The sequence below is a fragment of the Octopus bimaculoides genome, chromosome 15 (genome assembly GCF_046866305.1).
Source record: "Octopus bimaculoides isolate indiv1 chromosome 15, ASM4686630v1, whole genome shotgun sequence".
Taxonomy (NCBI): Eukaryota; Metazoa; Mollusca; class Cephalopoda; order Octopoda; family Octopodidae; genus Octopus; species Octopus bimaculoides.
The window spans coordinates 10,617,784-10,636,917 of NC_142942.1; the positions used below are offsets into that span (position 1 = coordinate 10,617,784).

Consider the following 19,134-nt stretch of genomic DNA (forward strand, 5'->3'; position numbering starts at 1 on the left):
ATGATGATGATGATCATCATCATCATCATCATTATTATTATTATTATTGTAACAGTGTATTTCTGTTGCAACCGAATTAAGTATGTTTCTTATCAGACCCATGGGTCTGATAATCATGCCGACACTTTTTGTATTCGTTTTGAGCAAATTGTTGACATTCTGATACAATATAAGCTACACTTCCGAGTGAAGGCTCCTACTTATCTATCACTCTCTAGGTCCAAATTACCATTAGGGTCTGTTCTTGTGCCTCTAAAACCATTATTTTGCTCTCTTCCTTCAATACTCCTTTCTTTAACCAGATCCTGCCACTCTTGCAATCTTTTATCGCTTCTGTCCTTTTGAAAAAACACTGTACGGCGATTCTTTTCATCAAAGTTTGGCTTCGTTTATCCCTCATTTTCTAGATTTTTGCACCCCCACCTTTTTTTGGAGGAGGTGAGGGCCCTGCTAATTCTATAAGTAGTTCCATTATTACCTTCTTATCAAGAAATTTAATTTATATCTCCCCCCCCCATAGAAATCCAGACTTATTTTCTCTAGTTCTGTTACCTTTTCAATACTCCCCTTTATTTTTATTATTCTCTTTGTCTTTTACTTGTCTCAGTAACTGGATTACGGTCATGCTGGGGCACTGCTGTGAGGGTTTAGTCGATTAAATCGACATCACTATTTTTTAAAGTCTGGTACTTATTCCATTGCTTCATTTTGCCGAACCGCTTAGTAACGGGGACGTAAGCAAACCAACACTAGTAGACAAGCCAGATGTTTGAGTGACGAACACAAACACAAAGACATGACTATATACACCTATTTAATTATGTATGTATGTATTATGAAGTCCAAAAGCATGAAACTTCTTGCGGTGGTTTAAGATGCCAATTAGATACGGTAAAATATGTTTGGCGTTTTGGCTTTTTCCAAAACTTACTCAGTTTAGTTTAGAAATAGACAAAAATAATGGAGGTGTATATAGAATCAGAAAGTATTAAGAATTCACCAAAAATCTCTGCTTTGCATGATTAATCGATATGGTAGAAGTAGTTGCCAAATTGCTTTCAAAATCACATCGACAGTCTTTGAGGAGGGAAGTGGACATTGGGTAATGTAGTCCTAGACAAAGAAAAGACGGAATGGCCATCACTAACATAGCTGGGGGTGGGGTACGGTTCGCCCCGGGCGGCACTTTTGGGTCTGCTGTAAGCAGTATGTTTTTTGGGGGGGTTCGGGGGCAGCAAACGGAGGAGCCGCCTCGGGCGGCACACATTGTAGCTAGTGATGGTCATAGCTGGAAAGACTCTGATCGTACGTCTTCTCAATCAGTGCTGACCTGGGGTTAAACAGCAACAGCAGCAGCACTATCGCAGAAGTTACAACGCCAAATTATAACAAGTACATCAGACGTAACTAATCGCAACTTAAAGCGAACCAGTGAGAGTATCTATCAGGTAGTTTGGCCTGTTAGAAATCACACAACTGTCTTTTTTTTTTTTTTTTAAGAAATTTATAAATATGACATGGCGCGTCTAAGCGTGATGGTCATAGTTGAATCGCTTTAAATTATAACTCGGTTAATATGCAGTTAAGGACAGACAGTGAAGTCCCATAATTTTCTTAACTGACCTGGAGAAATATCAAGATTTCATTTTTAAAATCCACCTGACCGTACCGAGTCCACTGGCAACTAGTATTGTATCTTCTGATGATATCTTCAGCATTTCTGCAATAACAGTTGCGGGTACAAGACACAGCTCTAACTTACTGTACCCAGAAACGGACCGGAAAAAAAAGGCAATACCACGGCTTCTTTATCTATGCATGATAGCCAAAACGGATTCGCGTAATTAATACAATAATCCTGCATTGAATTGTTCTCAAAGAACTAATAGGAAGTAGTGGCGTTATTCGCGTGGATTTTGTCGTAATATATGTGGTGGTTGATTTTTTTTCCGACAAAAATCATTAAAATCTATTTGCGTTTATGTGTGTGTTCTATACATTGTATTAAGTTGTGTGAAATAAAATGTACGTCTGTTCTTAATATCGTTTTCGTGTTATATCAATATAATGAAATGGAATTTCAGTATTATCACATCCGGCGTTATTTAGTTTCACCTTTTTTTTTCCAGAAGACTAAACTTCTCGTCAATGCGTAGTTCTTGAACTAGGACTAGTTCCTGTGTATTATATGTGGTACATGGGACTTATTTTCCTGACGTCCATGCACCAATTATATTACACATTCCACCCTTTTTAACCGCCAGAGTAATTTGGGACTTATGAAACGAAAGCTTTATATTACTCAGAACATATGAAACAAAAGCTAATTAAAAGTTTGAAAACAAGCGAGTCCTAAGATAAACTTATAAAAAAAAATGATTTTGACAGTCAAAGGGTTAAACGACAACAGAATGACTTAGTAATTACCTGTAAGGCCAAGTGACTATAATTATACAGAAGTTGTAATTAAAAAATATTCAAACGTTACGCTAATTCAAAAAATATGAATCACTTAATTTATGCAAATATAAATCGTTTAATTTATGCAACAGGTCGCAACCAGAGAAGTTAAAATCAAAAGCAATGAAAACAAAATACGTATGCAACCAATGCAGATAAAACGGAAAAGAAAAACAATTGGTTATTTTATTTTGTAAAAAGATTCGTTCTTCTGACCCATGACCTTAGAATGGAACTCGAAATATCGATAAATCTATTATGCGCACGCGCTCACACACAAATTATATATATATATTCTTTCTCTCTCTCTCTCATATATATATATATATATATATATATATAATGGAAACAGCTTATAATTATATGTAATGGGATCAAACGGTTATTGTTAAAATTACTGGAGTCCCAAACATGCTCAGGATAATTGCTATTATACTTTCTGATCGTCGTTGGCAGTTGGTTAGAAGGTCCCGTTCCAAAATGATCACAGTAAATAAAGCAGGTTCCATTGCGTTTAAAAAAAAATAATTAGTCACAGACGATCGTTTACACATGAAAAAAACAAGAGTCAGGATAATATAAAAAAGCAAAATAGATATATTTAAGCGCAACATTTGACTCACACACACATATACATACATACATGGACGCGCATATACATGTATGTAGAGAAGGTTTTGGGGGAGGGGGTACATTACGAAGGGAAATAACTAGTTTATTCAGCTAAAGTTTGCAAGTTATGGTATAATATACAGGATGGGCCAAAAGTAACGCACCAAAACAGTTAGATCCACGTAATATGTATTGTTTTAATCTTGGTGCGTTACTTTTGGCCCACCTTGTATATATATATATATTCTGCAGTAGGACATAAAGTATGGTAAGTTGTTGGTTGGTTGAACGATGTGATAAGAGAAAAGATTAGTACAGCACATGTGTGGTATAGAAATGGAATGGTGTGAGGTGTAATCTGTGGAATTGTAATGATGTGATAATCTATAGTAATTCTAATATATGATGCAGTAGGTGGGTTTGATAAATGCAGAAAGAGGAGTATATGTAAAATGTGATATGGAACAATGGATGTGTATATCTATCTATCTATCTATCTGTTTACGATCCCTTTTGATCGAAAATCTACCCCCCTTTTTTCCCTTCCTTCTCCTCCCGAAAAAGAAAAAGGTGTACTTTGTAACTTGTCCCCTCTGTGTTCAGCCCTGTGTGGCTAATAAAGAAACATATCTATCGGTTTATCAGTCTCTTTTTCTGTCTATCTATCTATCTATCTATCTATCTATCTATCTGTTTATTTGTCTATCTGTTTATCTGTCTGTCTGTCTGCCTATCTGTTTATCTGTCTGTCTATTTATCTATCTATTTGTCTCTATCTTTCTCTCTCTCTCTCTCTCTCTCTCTCCCTCTATCTGACTATCTGTCTGTCTACATATATACTTAGATGCATACATACATACATACCTTCCTACATACATACTATTGTGCGATTTATATCGTATATTACAGCAGCTTAAACTTTATCTCTACTTTGGTATTTTTTTAATACTCTACTGCAGCTGTTCAATGAGAGTAACCATAGAGGAATGAGCCGTACCAGTGACCTCCACATTTCTTTTCTAGGTCCTTCAAGCCTCGTGGCAGGAAGGGAGGAAGTTATTCTCAAACCAGACACCTGACCTGAATGCTTGCAATTGAGTGGAATCTGCCAAATGCACTCAAGAACCAGAGGTAATACTAACCCTAGCAACGGAGATTAAGTCTATTACCCAAGAACTCAGATAGTAAACGGTTGGAACAAACACTGCAAGGCATCTTGTCTGATGCTTTAACAATTCCACCAATTCACTGTCTTTGATTGGTGCCTTATTTTATTGACCTTTGATCCTTTAGCGTTTAAACTGGCCATATCTGGCCCAAATATTCTACCTGTTTTACAGTCAAACCAGCCAAATCTGGTATCTTATTCCTACCCTTTAGTGTCATTCTAAAAATAAGCAATTACATTCTTTTATTCTTTTACTCGTTTCAGTCATTTGACTGGGGCCATACTGGAGTACCTGAAATTTTGAAGCTACAAGATAATGCATGATTATCTTAAAACAATGAGGAAAGACAAGCATTACATTTGACAGAATTATCTGAATGCTAAAGGATTAAGGGATGAAAGGCAAAAATGACCTCAGTGTGATTTGAACTCAGAATGCAAAGAGCCAAAACGAGTATGGGACAGCTCTAATAGAGTGCTTCTCAAACATTTCTTTTATTATTCAATATAATATGAATTATCAAAACAACATTTCCAAACACTAATAGTGATTTCAATTTTGGCGCTAGCCAGCAATTTTGGGGAAGGAGTTTAAGTCAATTGCATTGACCCCAGTAATCAACTGGTACTTATTTTCGCTGCCTTCCTTTGGTTATCAAAATTAGTCTTGGTATGGCTGTGTGGTTAGAAGTTTGTTTCCCAACCACATGGTTTCAGGTTCAGTCTCACTGTGTAACAGCTTGGACAAGTGTCTTCTGCTATAACCTCAGGTCAAACAAAGCCTTGTGAATGGATTTCGTAGACAGAAACCGAAAGAAGCCCTAGAGGTTTTTTCAACTCTGATTTTTACAGCAATGCTGGCACCTTGTGTTTCCCCTCAATTATAATTATAAATTAATTATAAAATTTAGGATTTGCCATTTATTGGCTTTTGCTTGCTGGCCACTTATATCATTGTTGTTGTTATTGTATTAATAATAACTAATAATAATATCTATATAAATAGTTCTTGAATATTTATTCATATATATATATATATATATATATCATTGTGTCTTTGGAGTGTCATTCTCTTTTGGTGCTTTATTACTTAACATGGTTGGATCTAGTTCAAAACGGGGGCACCAGTTTTCATTTATGTTTTATGTAGTGTTTTTGGTACCGAAAGACTTTCAAACTTCGTATACTTATCTATTTTGTGTTATAGAACAGAAAAAAATTTTTGTATTCGAAGTTATTTCATGTAAAAAATTGTCTTATTTCGATAATTTCAACCAATCACTGACAAGTATTCAGCTGTTTACAGTTACTCCTTTGGCAGTTTAAGCGGTGTAAAGCGTATTTAATCTCCATTACTTCTGACATTTTGCAGAGAGGCAACACACGTGTGTTTTCCTTCGTTTTATTTTTAATATAATTTCGTTAACATCTGCCTGAACTGTATGTGTACAACATTTGCCCTAACCCTAACCCTTCCCTCAAAAACCAGGCCTTGTGCCTATAATAGAAAGGTTTATTAGCTACTGCCAATATGCTTCAGCCATTTTTTGACAAGGAAATAATAATTTTATCACCGCCAGAATCGTTTGAGAATCATTTGTTTACGTAGTCAGCACTTACTGTTATTCGGCTGAATGGACGTCAGTCATTGGTTGAAATTACAGAAATACAACAACTTTAACATGAAATAAGTTGCAATATAATAATTTTTCTTAAGAAGACTAAGAGAAAAAGATGTTTTATATGACACATTCTACCAGTGTCCCAAGTTTCAAAGTGTTTCATTAAGAAAATACTGGTGCCCCCGTTTTGAACTAGATCCACATGGTTTAATTTCCACTCATTTACTTACTTTTTTACTCTTTTACTTGTTTCAGTCATTTGACTGCGGCCATGCTGGACCACCGCCTTTATTTATTTATTTTTTCTAAAATTTTCGTTGCATCTCACAATCTCTTCAATAATCATTATATATATATATATATATATATATATATATATATATATATATAAATGTGTGTGCATGTGTGTCTTGTGTCTGTGTTGGTCTCCCATCACTGCTTGAAATCAGTGTTGGTATGTATATGTCCCCTTAACTAGCAGTGCACCAAATAAGACTGATAGAAAAGTATCATGCTAAATAAAAAAAATAAGTAGTGGAGTCGATTCATTCAACTAAAAATTCTTCAAGAAGGTGCTCCAGTATGGCTGTGCTCTAATGACTGAAACAAGTAAAAGATAAAAGATACAAGGAGTGGCTGTGTGGTAAGTAGCTTGCTTACCAACCACATGGTTCTGGGTTCAGTCCCACTGCATGGCACCTTGGGCAAGAGTCTTCTACTATATCTTCGGGCCGAACAAAGTGTTGCGAGTGGATTTGGTAGACGGAAACTGAAAGAAGCCCGTCATATATATGTATATATATATGTATGTGTGTATATGTTGTGTATCTGTGTTTGTCCCCCCAACATCGCTTGACAACTGATGCTGGTGTGTTTAAGTCTCCGTAACTTAGCGGTTCGGCAAAAAGAGACTGATAGAATAAGTACTAGGCTTACAAAGAATAAGTCCTGGGGTTGATTTGATTCGACTAAAGGCAGTGCTCCAGCATGGCCACAGTCAAATGACTGAAACAAGTAAAAGAGTAAACAAGTAAAGAGTAAACAAAAAAAGGTCATGGGCGCTGCCCCTTTACCTTCTAAGTGGGGGTGGGTTAGGGAAATATATAAAATAGAATAAAATAAAAAATATGCCAGCTGTGATTCTTCTCCTTCTGAAAACATTGACACGATAAAGTTTCACTCAACATCAGCCATACTCGAAATTCCTCAAGGGTTCTGATAAAACTGGAGAAACCCAACATCCCCTAAACTCAACATCCTTTCCCTCTTAAAGGGAGATTGATATCTATTTCTGTACCTACTTTTAGCTTCAACACTTATTGTATATGAAGTGCATATATTTATGTATACGTACATACACATATACATACATTTGTTTATGTACACTTTCTATTTATATATATATATTTGTTTATTATTTTATTTCTTTATTTTTTACCTGTTTTTTTTTTCATCCGTCTAGGTCATGCCCATGCTAGAGCATAACTTATTTTTTATATTTTATTTATCCGTTCTATTCATTTTACACATCATCATCATCATTATTGTTTAACATCCGCCTTCCATGCTGGCATGGGTGGGACGGTTTCACAAGAGCCAACCAGGCAGAAGCCTGCACCAGACTTCTGTGACTGTTTTTGTAGGATTTTTACAGCTGGATGCCCTTCCTAACACCAACCACTCAGCAGAGTGTATTTAATTAATTTTTAAAATTCTATTTATTATCTTACTGTATAAACTTAATGCCATAGCCCCAAATAATTCATGTGACAATTAGTTGAGCACTTTTGGTGAAAGAAAAAAATTACTAAGATTAATTATAATGTTCTCTGTGAAGCAAGTATAGATATTGCCATGTAAAAAGCATCCAATGTTTGGCATTAAGAAGGGCATCCAGGTATATAAACCATGCCAAAGCAGATAGTAGAGCTTGGTGCAGTCCTCTGGATTGCCAGCTCCTCTCAAACCATCCAATCCAACCATGTCATGAGCAAAGAAAGGACACATTAGGTAATGTACTCCTAGATACACTCCCATAAAAAAAAGAAAAACACAAAAAATAATAAAAATAAAAATATCCTCAAAAGTCAAGTTGGGCCAGGTTGAAATGTCTTTGGTTATAGATCTGCTTAGTCAAGATTAGCCTAGGGTCCATCATCATCATCGTCATCAACAACAACAACAGTATATAGACATATGTGGACCCATGTACAGCATGACAACAAGGGAGACATTATGTGCTCGTCTTCACATTAGAATATGTATTTGTTTTAGTTATCTCAAAATCAACAGGATGGTCATAACTGGAATGCTTTTAATCATAAATCTTCCTTATGGTTTGAAAGAAGCAATCTTTCAATGTTAGATCCGTGTTATGAAAAGAACTCAAATTGTTGTACCAAAAGCAGCAATTTGGTAGAGTTGTTAGAGAGTTGGACAGAATGTTTTGTATATTTTTTTCTGATTCTATTCATTCTGAGTTCAAATCCTGCTGAGGTCATCTTTGCCTGTCTTCTTTTGGGATTGATAAAATAAAAACAAAAACAAAAAAAAAAACGTAAATCCAGGGGAGCAGATTGATGAAACTAAGAAAATTGGACCAGATTGGCTCAAGCATTCTGAGTTCAAATCCTGGAATAGCCTACTGGTGTGGTAGACTTAGCATGCCACCTAATTCAACACCACCACCTGGCAGCTGAGATACAAAACTTTTGGAGCCAGGTCTCCAATTTGAAAATAGCTTCCTCTTTTCTCTCCGGTGCCATCTTAAGACATGGTCACACCAGGTCCAGGAGCTTAGTGGTAGTCTTTGTATACAGTGGTTGATTTTCTGTCAGCAAATAACACTACATGCTCCAAATGCATTACTTTGCCAATGGACTGAGGTCCCTCTTCCCTCTTACTTTCTTTCTCTCCTTCCTTCCAAACCAGTCTTGGAGGCTTTATAAAAGGCCAGGAGTACTACCTTCTCCTACAGATTAAAAGATCAACGAAAAAAAATATAAACTTGCTTGGACTTATGTTTTGATGGTTAAGCTCACCTCAAATGTTTCAGAGCTCAAGGCCATTAAGCTGCTTCAACTTGTATTACAGCAGTGAACTTATTGTAGGGTAATCATAGCAACAACAACAACAACATGAGATGGCAAACTGGCAAGAGTTGTTAGGGTAACAGATAGAATTCCTTACAGTATCAATGAGCTCCAAAGTTCAAATCCCATCAAGATGAATTTTATTTTATTTTGTTTCAAAATTGATAAATAAAATCCTAGGGCTGATTATTCTTTCTTTCTTACTTTCTTTTTCCTTCCTCTTTTTCTCCTTTTCTCTCTGGAAGAAATCAGCTGTGTTTTAAACCTGGAGAAGGATTGGCTCAGCCAGGTTTAAAATCTGTTCCGTTACAATAGCATTCTTGCAACCCCCTCAAGAGTTAAGGTCTCCTCCTACCACTACTACCACCACCACCACCACCCTCACTCTCACCATCACAACAACATAGTAGACTTGTGTGTGTGTGTATATGTGTGTGTGTGTCTGAGTGAGTGTTGGGGGAAGGTTTTAAACAACAACAACATCCTGCCACAAGACTGAAAGCATATTATCAAGTAAGATATGAGAAAAAAAAAACATAAAATAAAACAGCATGAAAGTCGTATAGCAACATGATAATAAAGGAACAAATAAATAAATTAACAAATGAATACATTACTGTAGTGATAAGAGAGGATGCCCTGAGATTATACAGGAATGGGATATCACAGGGAAAATAACAGTGTATTGGATATCAAATAATGGTATATGCATTACATCTTTCACTACTTAAACAGCTCTGGGATATCATGATGAAAACATAGCTGATACTGCAATATTGTTTAGGGCTAGATTTGAAGTTTTAAATTTAGGGTTCACGATCAGGTTTAAATTTTAGGGTTTGGAATTAAAGTTTTGGGTTTTAAGGTTAGGGAATACAATGTAGGAATAGAGACTCAAATTTAGGGAGAAGGGGTTAGAATTTAGGGTTAGAGGATAGATTTAGGATTTAGGATGGGGTGTCACACATAACAGGCCCTATTTAAGTTAGGATTTAGAGTTTAGGATTAGGGGCTAGATTTAGACTTTAGGGTTTAGAATTAAGGTTTAGGGTTAGGGTTAAGGTTAAAGTTTAAGAATAATAATTAGAGTTTAGGGATAAGGATTAAATTTTAGGGTCTGAAGGTAAGGGGTATGGTTAGAGTTTAAGGTTAAGGTTTAGATTTATGATTTAGAGTTTAGGTTTAATGTGAAGCTTACATGAATTGCATATCAAATAACGGTATCCATTACATTTTCATTGCATAAGCAGATCTAGGGTATCACAAGAGAAAACAGCAGACACTGCTAATGGTTACAATTTAGAGTTAGGGTTCAGGATTTAAGGTTTGGGTCAAGGTTAGAGTTTAGGGTCAGGGGCCAGATTTGGGGTTAGAGTTTTAGAGATTAGTTTACTTTTAGGCTTAAATGAATTCGATATGAAATAAGTGAACTTCATTATATTTTCATTTCAGAAACAGCTTTGCATTTTGCAATGAAAAAATAGCAGAGGGTAGGGCTCAGTATTTAGGGCTAGGGTTTATGTTTAAAGTCCAGAGTTTAAAGCTAGGAATTACATTTAAGGTTTAGTGCTGGGCTAGGTTTTGAGTTTAAGGTTAGGGTTAGCATTTTAAAGTTTAGAGTCTAGGTTTAAGTGAATTAGATACTTAATAATGGAATGACATTTGTTATATTTTCACTACATACATAGTTTTGTATTGCTCAATAATGTCAGGATTTAGGGATAAGATTAAGGGTTAGAGTTTAGGATTAAGTTTAAGATTAATGATTTGGATTTAGAGCTTAAGGTGAGGGGTTATTTTTAGGGTTTACAGTTCAGAGTTAATGTTTTTGTGTTCAGATGAGAGTTTTAAAATTTTTAGCTTAGTTTTTATCTAGGGGCTAAAAATCAGGGCTAGAATTTAGAGTATAAACTAGGGGTTAGAATACAGAAATAGGTTTAGGGCTGCCGGTGTTAAATTTTCAGATAAATTTGAGCGTTTTATAGTGCAAAGTTAAAATTAGTGTAATCAATACATTATCATAATATATTATGTTGTTTAATGACTTCCTCTGACATTCCTTTCCTGACGTGATGGATAAGCTGTTTCTGTGATGTAAAATGTAATGGATAACTAAATTGATAAGATATAACTAGCATAGGTGCGGGCGTAGCTGGGTGGTAAGAAGTTTGCTTCTCAGCTACATGGTTCTGGGTTCAATCCCACTGTGTGGCACCTTGGGCAAGTGTCTTCTGCTATAGACTCAGGCCAACCAAGACCTTGTGAGTAGATTTGGTAGAAAGAAATTGAAAGAAGTGTGTGTGTGTGTGTATTTGTGTGTGTATCTTTGTGTCTGTGTCTGTCCCCCACCACTGCTTGACAACTGGTGTTGGTTTGTTTACATCCTCATAACCTAGCAGATTAGCAAAAGAGATCAATAGAATAAGTACCAGGCTTTAAAAAATGCACACACGTCAATTCGTTTGACTAAAAACTTTCCAGGGTGGTGCCCTAGTATGGCCACAGTCTAATGACTGAAAGAAGTAAAAGAAAAAAGATTGTCTTTGTCATGCAATGTTATCATAACTGAGTATGAGATATCCACCCAGGGTGGAAGGCTGCATTGCTGTACATAATAAGAGGAATGAGATATTTCCAGTATCAAAGTGATATTCTTCTGGTATCAATAGATCAATAGGTACATTGCTCCGTATGATGATTGTGGGGTGCTTGGCCTGAGATTGAGTACCAGAGAAGTAGTAGAGTATCTAGGGGGATGGGGTGAGATGAGTGAGATTTTGCTGCTATTTCTAATAGACCAAGTGGCAACATATAGGCTCTGTAGTTGCCTCTGGTTTTCTTCGATGGCTCCTGCCTATTTTACAATGAGATTTTGGGCCCTGCTATATAAGCTTTTGAGCCCTGCTATATAAGCTTTTGAGACCTGCTATATAAGCTTCCTGCTGGTGGGGATATTCAAGGGCTGCACACACTAGTTACACCACTGCAGAAAGGTGCAGTTGCCTATAGGAAGTCTTGATAATTGACTAACAAGCAATTTGACAAATTAATTAAAAACTCATTATAATGTCCATACCATCCCCATAGAAAATGATATGCGTCATTTTTCCTGTTTCTTTTTTATTTTTAACCCAGGTCAGCTTTGACAGAGCAGATTCCATTATCAGAGGTATTCCAGCCATGACCATCCCATTTAATTTTGTATTTAGGCATTGTATATCTGATGTCACATTGTCGAATCTGTCATTCACTTTTTTGAAAAACTGTATAATGTAAAGGTATGAGACGTTTCGGCTTAGCCATTCTGGCGCTGCCTATTTGGCATTGTTGATTCAATGCTGACTTATATGACATCAAGCTTTTTAGTGTTTTCATCGTTCTCTCCCTCCGTCTATTTTTATGTGTGTGTGTGTGTGTGTGAGCGTGTATATGACTTTATATGAGGAAAAGGAAAGTGTGTTGAATTATTAAATTTAATGACACTCTCTTTTCTCATTCTCATTCTTTCAGTCTGTATATGCTTATTCCTACATGCAAGTACGTGTGTATGTATGTGTTATGTTGTGTGTGTGTGTGTGTACGTGCGTGCGCACGCGCGTGCGTGTTTCCCTCCAGTGCCAAAACAGGTTCACTGTCCAGTCAGCCATGTCAAATCGCCAATGTCCAAACAGCTACGTTCATTCATCTCATTCCAACGGTGTAATTTGAGTGAGATTTTCCTACTATTTCTAACAGACCAAATGGCAACATATAGGCTCCGTAGTTGCCTCTGGGTTTCTTCCATGGCTCCTGCCTATTTTACAATGAGGTTTTCTGTATCATTGACAGTTAAATATCCTTGCCACCGGGGATATAACTCAGTGACATTGAGAAAATCTGAACTGGTGACTCTTCGGTTGATAGGCCAACAATCTACCGCCTCTGCCAGTTGCACCTCTTTTTAATCATTTAAGACAACCTTGGCTACAATTGGCGTATAAAGACAAGATAATTAGAGACAGAGATAGAGGAACAGTGGAGTAAATTCCTTATAATGTTCCGTCTCATCGTTGAGTCCTATGATCTAAATTCAAATTAATATTTTATTCATCCGGAAAGCGGCGAGCTGGCAAAATCGTTAACAGGCCGGGAAAAAACGCTCAGCAGCACTTCGTTCGTCTTTACGTTCAGTGTTGTAATTCCGCCGAGGTCGACATTGCCTTTCATTCTTTGGGGATCGGTAAAATAGACATCAGTTGAGCACTGGGGTCGATGTAATCGACATACTGCCTCCCACGAACTTGCTGGCCTTGTGTCAAAATTTCAAATCAATATTTTTATCCGTCCGGATGTGGTGGTAGAATAAGTTCCAGTTATATGTTGGTATCGATTTAATCGACTGTAATTCCACATTTTCAAAATTGGACGCTGTATCGAACCAATTCAGTCCATTAGCAAAGTTCGATTAAATTGTTTGTGACATAATAATTCTTTGCCCTAATTGAAAAAGTGGGTGGAATGCACAAGGGAAAATAAAATAAGTACCAGTAATACAATGAAGCTCGTACCGATTCTACAGTTCGCTTGCAAAAATTGAGCGTAGTATTAATGTATGTATGTATGTATGTATGTATGTATGTGCTGGTTTCGGAGTCACTTGTGCAGGAAGGGAGAGGGCCATAAATTCCATTACTGAGGCTGCAGAGAAGGTCACCAGGTGGCTTTGGATAAAAAGAGCTGGCGATTTGGTGCTACTGATGTGCAATTTCGAGTGGATGAACTGGCCAAAGGCGTCTGACGTTGAAGGATTCCAATACCACCCGAGAGCCCAGAAACATCACTGATATTGCATTCCAGAGCATCCTGTATGTGTGTGTGTATGTACATAACTACCTACCTACATACATACATATATATATACACATATACACACACATGCATACATACATACATACATACATACATTATCGAACACATACATAATGTATGTCCTTTGCTAGTTCGCTGATCGGCTGCGATTTGACACGGTGGAGATGACTTTCTCAAAGCGCCTGGTGTTAAAACACCTGAAAGTCATAGTCATAGACAAGCGAGACAACTTACCCCAAGTTCTGTTCAGGAACGATAGGCACCGATATTTTACCATTTTTTTTGTGGCTTATCATCATCATGTACCTGAACTGAACTGGAGTCAAATTGGATAACCTGTCCATGAATATCTGTAAAATCATGTAAAGAAAAAAAAAATATCTGCTGGTATGCCCGAACGATGCATAAGTAAAAGAGGATCCTTATCCGGCAGAAATGTACAAAATCTGAAACTCAAACATTCTATGGCTTACAAAAGAGCGAAACAAAAAGCCGCACACCTTCATTGACTGATACAGTAAATAAATAAATGAATGAATAAATAGCATATATAAGCACATAAAACTCCTACCGTCCCATTCCCTTCGAATTGACTATGATATCACGTCAATGAACCCTTGCACTGTATAAGTTTCAGCTGTTATATATTTCTAGTTGCTATGATTCATTTAGTAATCTAGAGTTATCCTCCCATATTAATGGCAACACTTCAGACTCCTGCACAGCTGTTTTCCATCTATCGATGTTATCTGCTTTAGTTTTCTCTTTCTTCACATGATTTTTTTTTTATTTTATTTTTTTATTTATTTATTATTTTTTTTTGAAAACTAGTGAATCTTCAGTAATTATGAAAGATATCCTAGTTGACTTAATGATTTTTTTTTTCTATGTATATACATGAAGAAGTAATCAGTTTCGCAGTTGTAGAGGAAGGAATAAGAGGGGTGAGTGGGGTGAAAGTTATCAGATTTACGAGAGGAATTTGCAGACAAAATTCATAATTAATATGTCTATAGGTGAAAATTATCCAGAGAGAATCTTGAAAAAATTTTGCTTTGATATTTGTAAATAGAAAAAACATTGCCATTTGGTTATAGCTTTCTCTTTCTTTCTTTCTTTCTTTCTTTCTTTCTTTCTTTCTTTCTTTCTTTCTTTCTCCTCCTCTCTCTACTCTAACTTTGTATAGGTGTAAATTATAAGTGTAAGTATACATGTATATCTCTCCATCGTCCAACTATTTATCCATATAAATATATATATATATATATAATTATATGTATGCATTCATGTGTGTATGTGTGTTTGAGACCCCTCTCTCTCTCTCTCTCTCTCTCCATATATATATATATATATGTGTGTGTGTGTGTGTGTGTGTGTGTGTGTGTGTTTTGTAAAACATTGTTTTGCAAAAAAAAAAATCAATGTAAAATGAATGGCTTAATAAAAAAAATGAAGAAGAAGAAGAAGAAGGAGAAGAAGAAGAAGAAGAAGAAGAAGAAGAAGAAGAAGAGACGTAAATGTTTATAAAATAAAATTATTTCAGCTTCAGCTAGAATATGCTTATCTTCTTCGGATTGTATAACAAAACATTTCATACACACACTCCGTAATTAATCGAATTAATTATATATTGTTACTTGTTAATTCTACCCAAAAAGTAAATTCCATGAACAATAAACCTTACCAAACTGAAGAATTCGTGATGGGACTGTCGCTCTGCCAAAGCTACAATGATCGTTCTACGAGAATTTTTTTGACTTTTAATCGGTTCGGTGGAGGTGTGTGGGGGAGGAGGTGGGAGTGGATGGTTGCCGTGTGGGTGTGTGTGTGTGGATGCGAAAGGGTGGTGGTGGTGGGGGAGGGGGGTTACGCAAGTACATTGCACGACAGGCCATGTCTCGCACACGGAGGCATGTAGCAGCCAACATGTTATATGGGATGGGAAGGACAGGAAGTTGAATACCTTTCTCGAAATGTACTAGTTCCTGAGTCTAATAATAATAATAATAATAATAATAATTCCTTGATTTTGGCTAGAGGCCAGCAGTTTCGAGAGGAGGGCAAATCGATTACAAAATAGTAGTAGTAGTAGTAGTAGTAAAAATGATGATGATGATGATGATAATGGTTTCAAATTTTGGTACAAGATCAGCAATTTTGAAGGGAGAGGGTTAGTCGATGCCATCGACCCCAGCGTTTGATTGGTTCTTTATTTTATCGATCCCGGAAGGATGAAAGGCGAAGTTGACCTCAGCGGGTATAGAACTCGGAATGTAAAGCGTAGGAAGAAAATATTGCTAGGCAGTTCACTCGGCTCTCATGATGACGACGACGATGTCTATGACGATGATGATGATGACGATGACGAAGACGACGATGACGATGATGATGACGATGATGATGATGATGACGATGATGATGATGACGATGATGATGATGATGACGATGATGACGATGATGAGGAGGAAGAGGAGGACGAGGAGATTGATGCTGGTGATGACGATGGTGAGAATGAGAATGATTATTGGCTCGGAGCCAAACCATGGCAGGGGAGGAGGGGTGGTGCTGCTGATTGATTCGATCTAAGTATATGACTGGTACTAATTCTGATGCTGGTGATACTAGTAGGATTTGGTCGCAGAATGGAGATAGATGAAAAGTAAAAAAAAATGAAAAAAAAAAAAATGAAAACAAGAAAAACAGGAAAAAAAAAAAGAAAAAGCTACGCGAATTCAAAGAATTTGCCTTGCAAATTTATCGATTCTGTTAATTTCAATATTCTAATAATAACAACAACAACAACAGAAACGACGAGAACAGCAATGACAATGACAACCAGGACAATATATAATTAATATTATTAATTATTATAATGTTAATTTTTATTTTATTGATATTATTTACTTTCATATAAAAGAAATAATTATTTCCGAAAAATAAAAAAAAGTAGTAATAATCTTTTCTACTAGTGAGGCACAAAAGACCTGGAATTTTGGGGGAGGGGTACAAATCGATTACATCGATACTCCGGTTTTCGATTGGTGCTTGAAAGGACGAAAGGCGAAGTCAACTTCGGCGGAATTTGAACTCAGAGCATAAAGACGGACGAAATGCCGCTAAGCGTTTTGCACCGGTATGTTAACGATTTCACTACTACTACTACTACTACTGCTAATAATAATAATAATAATAATAATAATAATAATAATAATAATAATAGAAAAAAATTGTGATGATGATGATGATGATGATGATGATGATGATGATGATGAGGCGGAGGAGGAGGGGGGATGGCGCTTCGTGTGGAGTTAGTCCTGAAGCACAAATCTTCGGGGATAGTTTATCGGATGGAATGGTAGAATCGCATAGGATGTTGTGATATATATATATATATATATATATATATATATATATTTAACGAACTGTGGAATAGTCAACAGAATCAGATGGAATCGTTGATTGTTAAAAGTTAAAAGTATGAAATATTTTTTTTTAAAATGGTAAACATGGGTTTGGGCGGACAAAATAGTATTTCGCTTCTTGATAACGAAAATAAATAAAGAAATAAATAAAGTATACAAAAAAAAAAAAACGCATCTGAACATCTGACATGAGATTTCACAGTCTCAGAAGAATTCTAGAATATATTCTTTGGCAGAAGTCGCTAAAGTGAAGCATCAATAGAACTGCAGGTTTACCATTTGATACTCAGTCTCTTGCTTGCATAGTTGTGTGTGTGTGTGTGTGTGTGTGTGTGTGTGTGTGTGTGTGTAAACCATAGGTGTATATACTTGTAAGTATATATGTATATATATATATATATATATATATATATACACGTATATATATGCTTGTATATATGTGTATATCTATAAATATATATGTATGTATATATATATGTATGTGCATATATATGTATATTTACACACACATATATATAGTTAGATAGATACATAGATAGATAGATGACAAGTGTCTTGACGAGATATTATAAATTTGTCATTGATGTAATTCATATAATTCCTCGGTAGTAAATAAAATAATGAAATGCTTTACTCTATGTATTGAGTTCGTTTTTTACACCCCACCACCACGAACAGATGCTCATATACATACACACGAATACCTATGTACATATACATAATATACGTATGTGTATACATACATACATACATATATATATATATATATATATATACACATACACACACACACGTACTCATAGCTATCATATACAAATATGGTGATGTATTAGGGTATCATATGATGAGGTAAAAAATAGTCGCAGGACCACACACAATACTCTACAGAGCGAAGGGATTCAAGGTATTCCCGAAAGTTGCGTTTCTTTTCGATTTCCTTGTAGGTAAGACAAAAACCATGAACGTCACAACATTAATTTGTTCCGATTGGTTGGCAGCACTGACGACGAAATATCAATCAGTTGATTTTTCATTGTTATTTCATTTTATGGAGTGATTGCTTTCTGTTTTTGTTTTTACTTTTGTTATGATACAGCACGGTTTCTATCACTCTCTCTCTCACACACATACATATATCATACATACATACATGCATGATATATAAATATATATATATTGATATTGGTATATATGTACTCATATTCGGGCATCCACACATATTTACCTGCACGCATTCATATACAGACATTCATACGCCAAAAAAGTTTCATTTACCATGTATAAAAATCGATATATATATATACACACATGCATATATGTACAGTCGCGTACATATTTATAAATATGAATATGTATACATATGTATGTATATATACACCTGTACGTGTATATATGTGTGTGTATACGTATATGTATGTATATATATATATATATATATATATATATATATATATATATATATATATATATATATATATATATATATATATATATATATAGAGAGAGAGAGAGAGAGAGAGATACACCTGTACGTGTATATATATGTGTATACGTATATATATATAAACTAATTGATTAAAGATGTACATATTCCGCATATATCGATATTTAAAATAATGAGATTATGAATAATAAATGAAAACAACTGAGTTTTAATTAAATTCTTCAAAAATTTCCTGCCAATCAGTTACTTCCCCTCCCCTCCCCCCTAGTAATAATAATTTAATAAAATATATTATATGAATTAATTACGGTCATAGACACACACACACATAAATATTTAATATTTATGTTAAAAAAAAATTTATTGTCGATGTACATTTTCCCAAAGTTCCTTTAAATTAACTGAAATTAAAAAGAAAAAAGTTTGTTTTTCTTTCTTCTTTCTTTTTTTCTTTTATTGCCTTTTA

The 19,134-nt window shown here is 35.5% G+C and overlaps 1 protein-coding gene across 1 annotated transcript in view; it reads right to left on the minus strand.

The window, feature by feature from the left end:
* LOC106873618 (filamin-A) overlaps positions 1 to 19,134 on the minus strand; it is a gene marked incomplete at its 3' end in the record, with an annotated part of 130,135 nt that overhangs the window by 110,860 nt on the left and 141 nt on the right. The gene's annotated exons all lie outside the window — the stretch shown is intronic.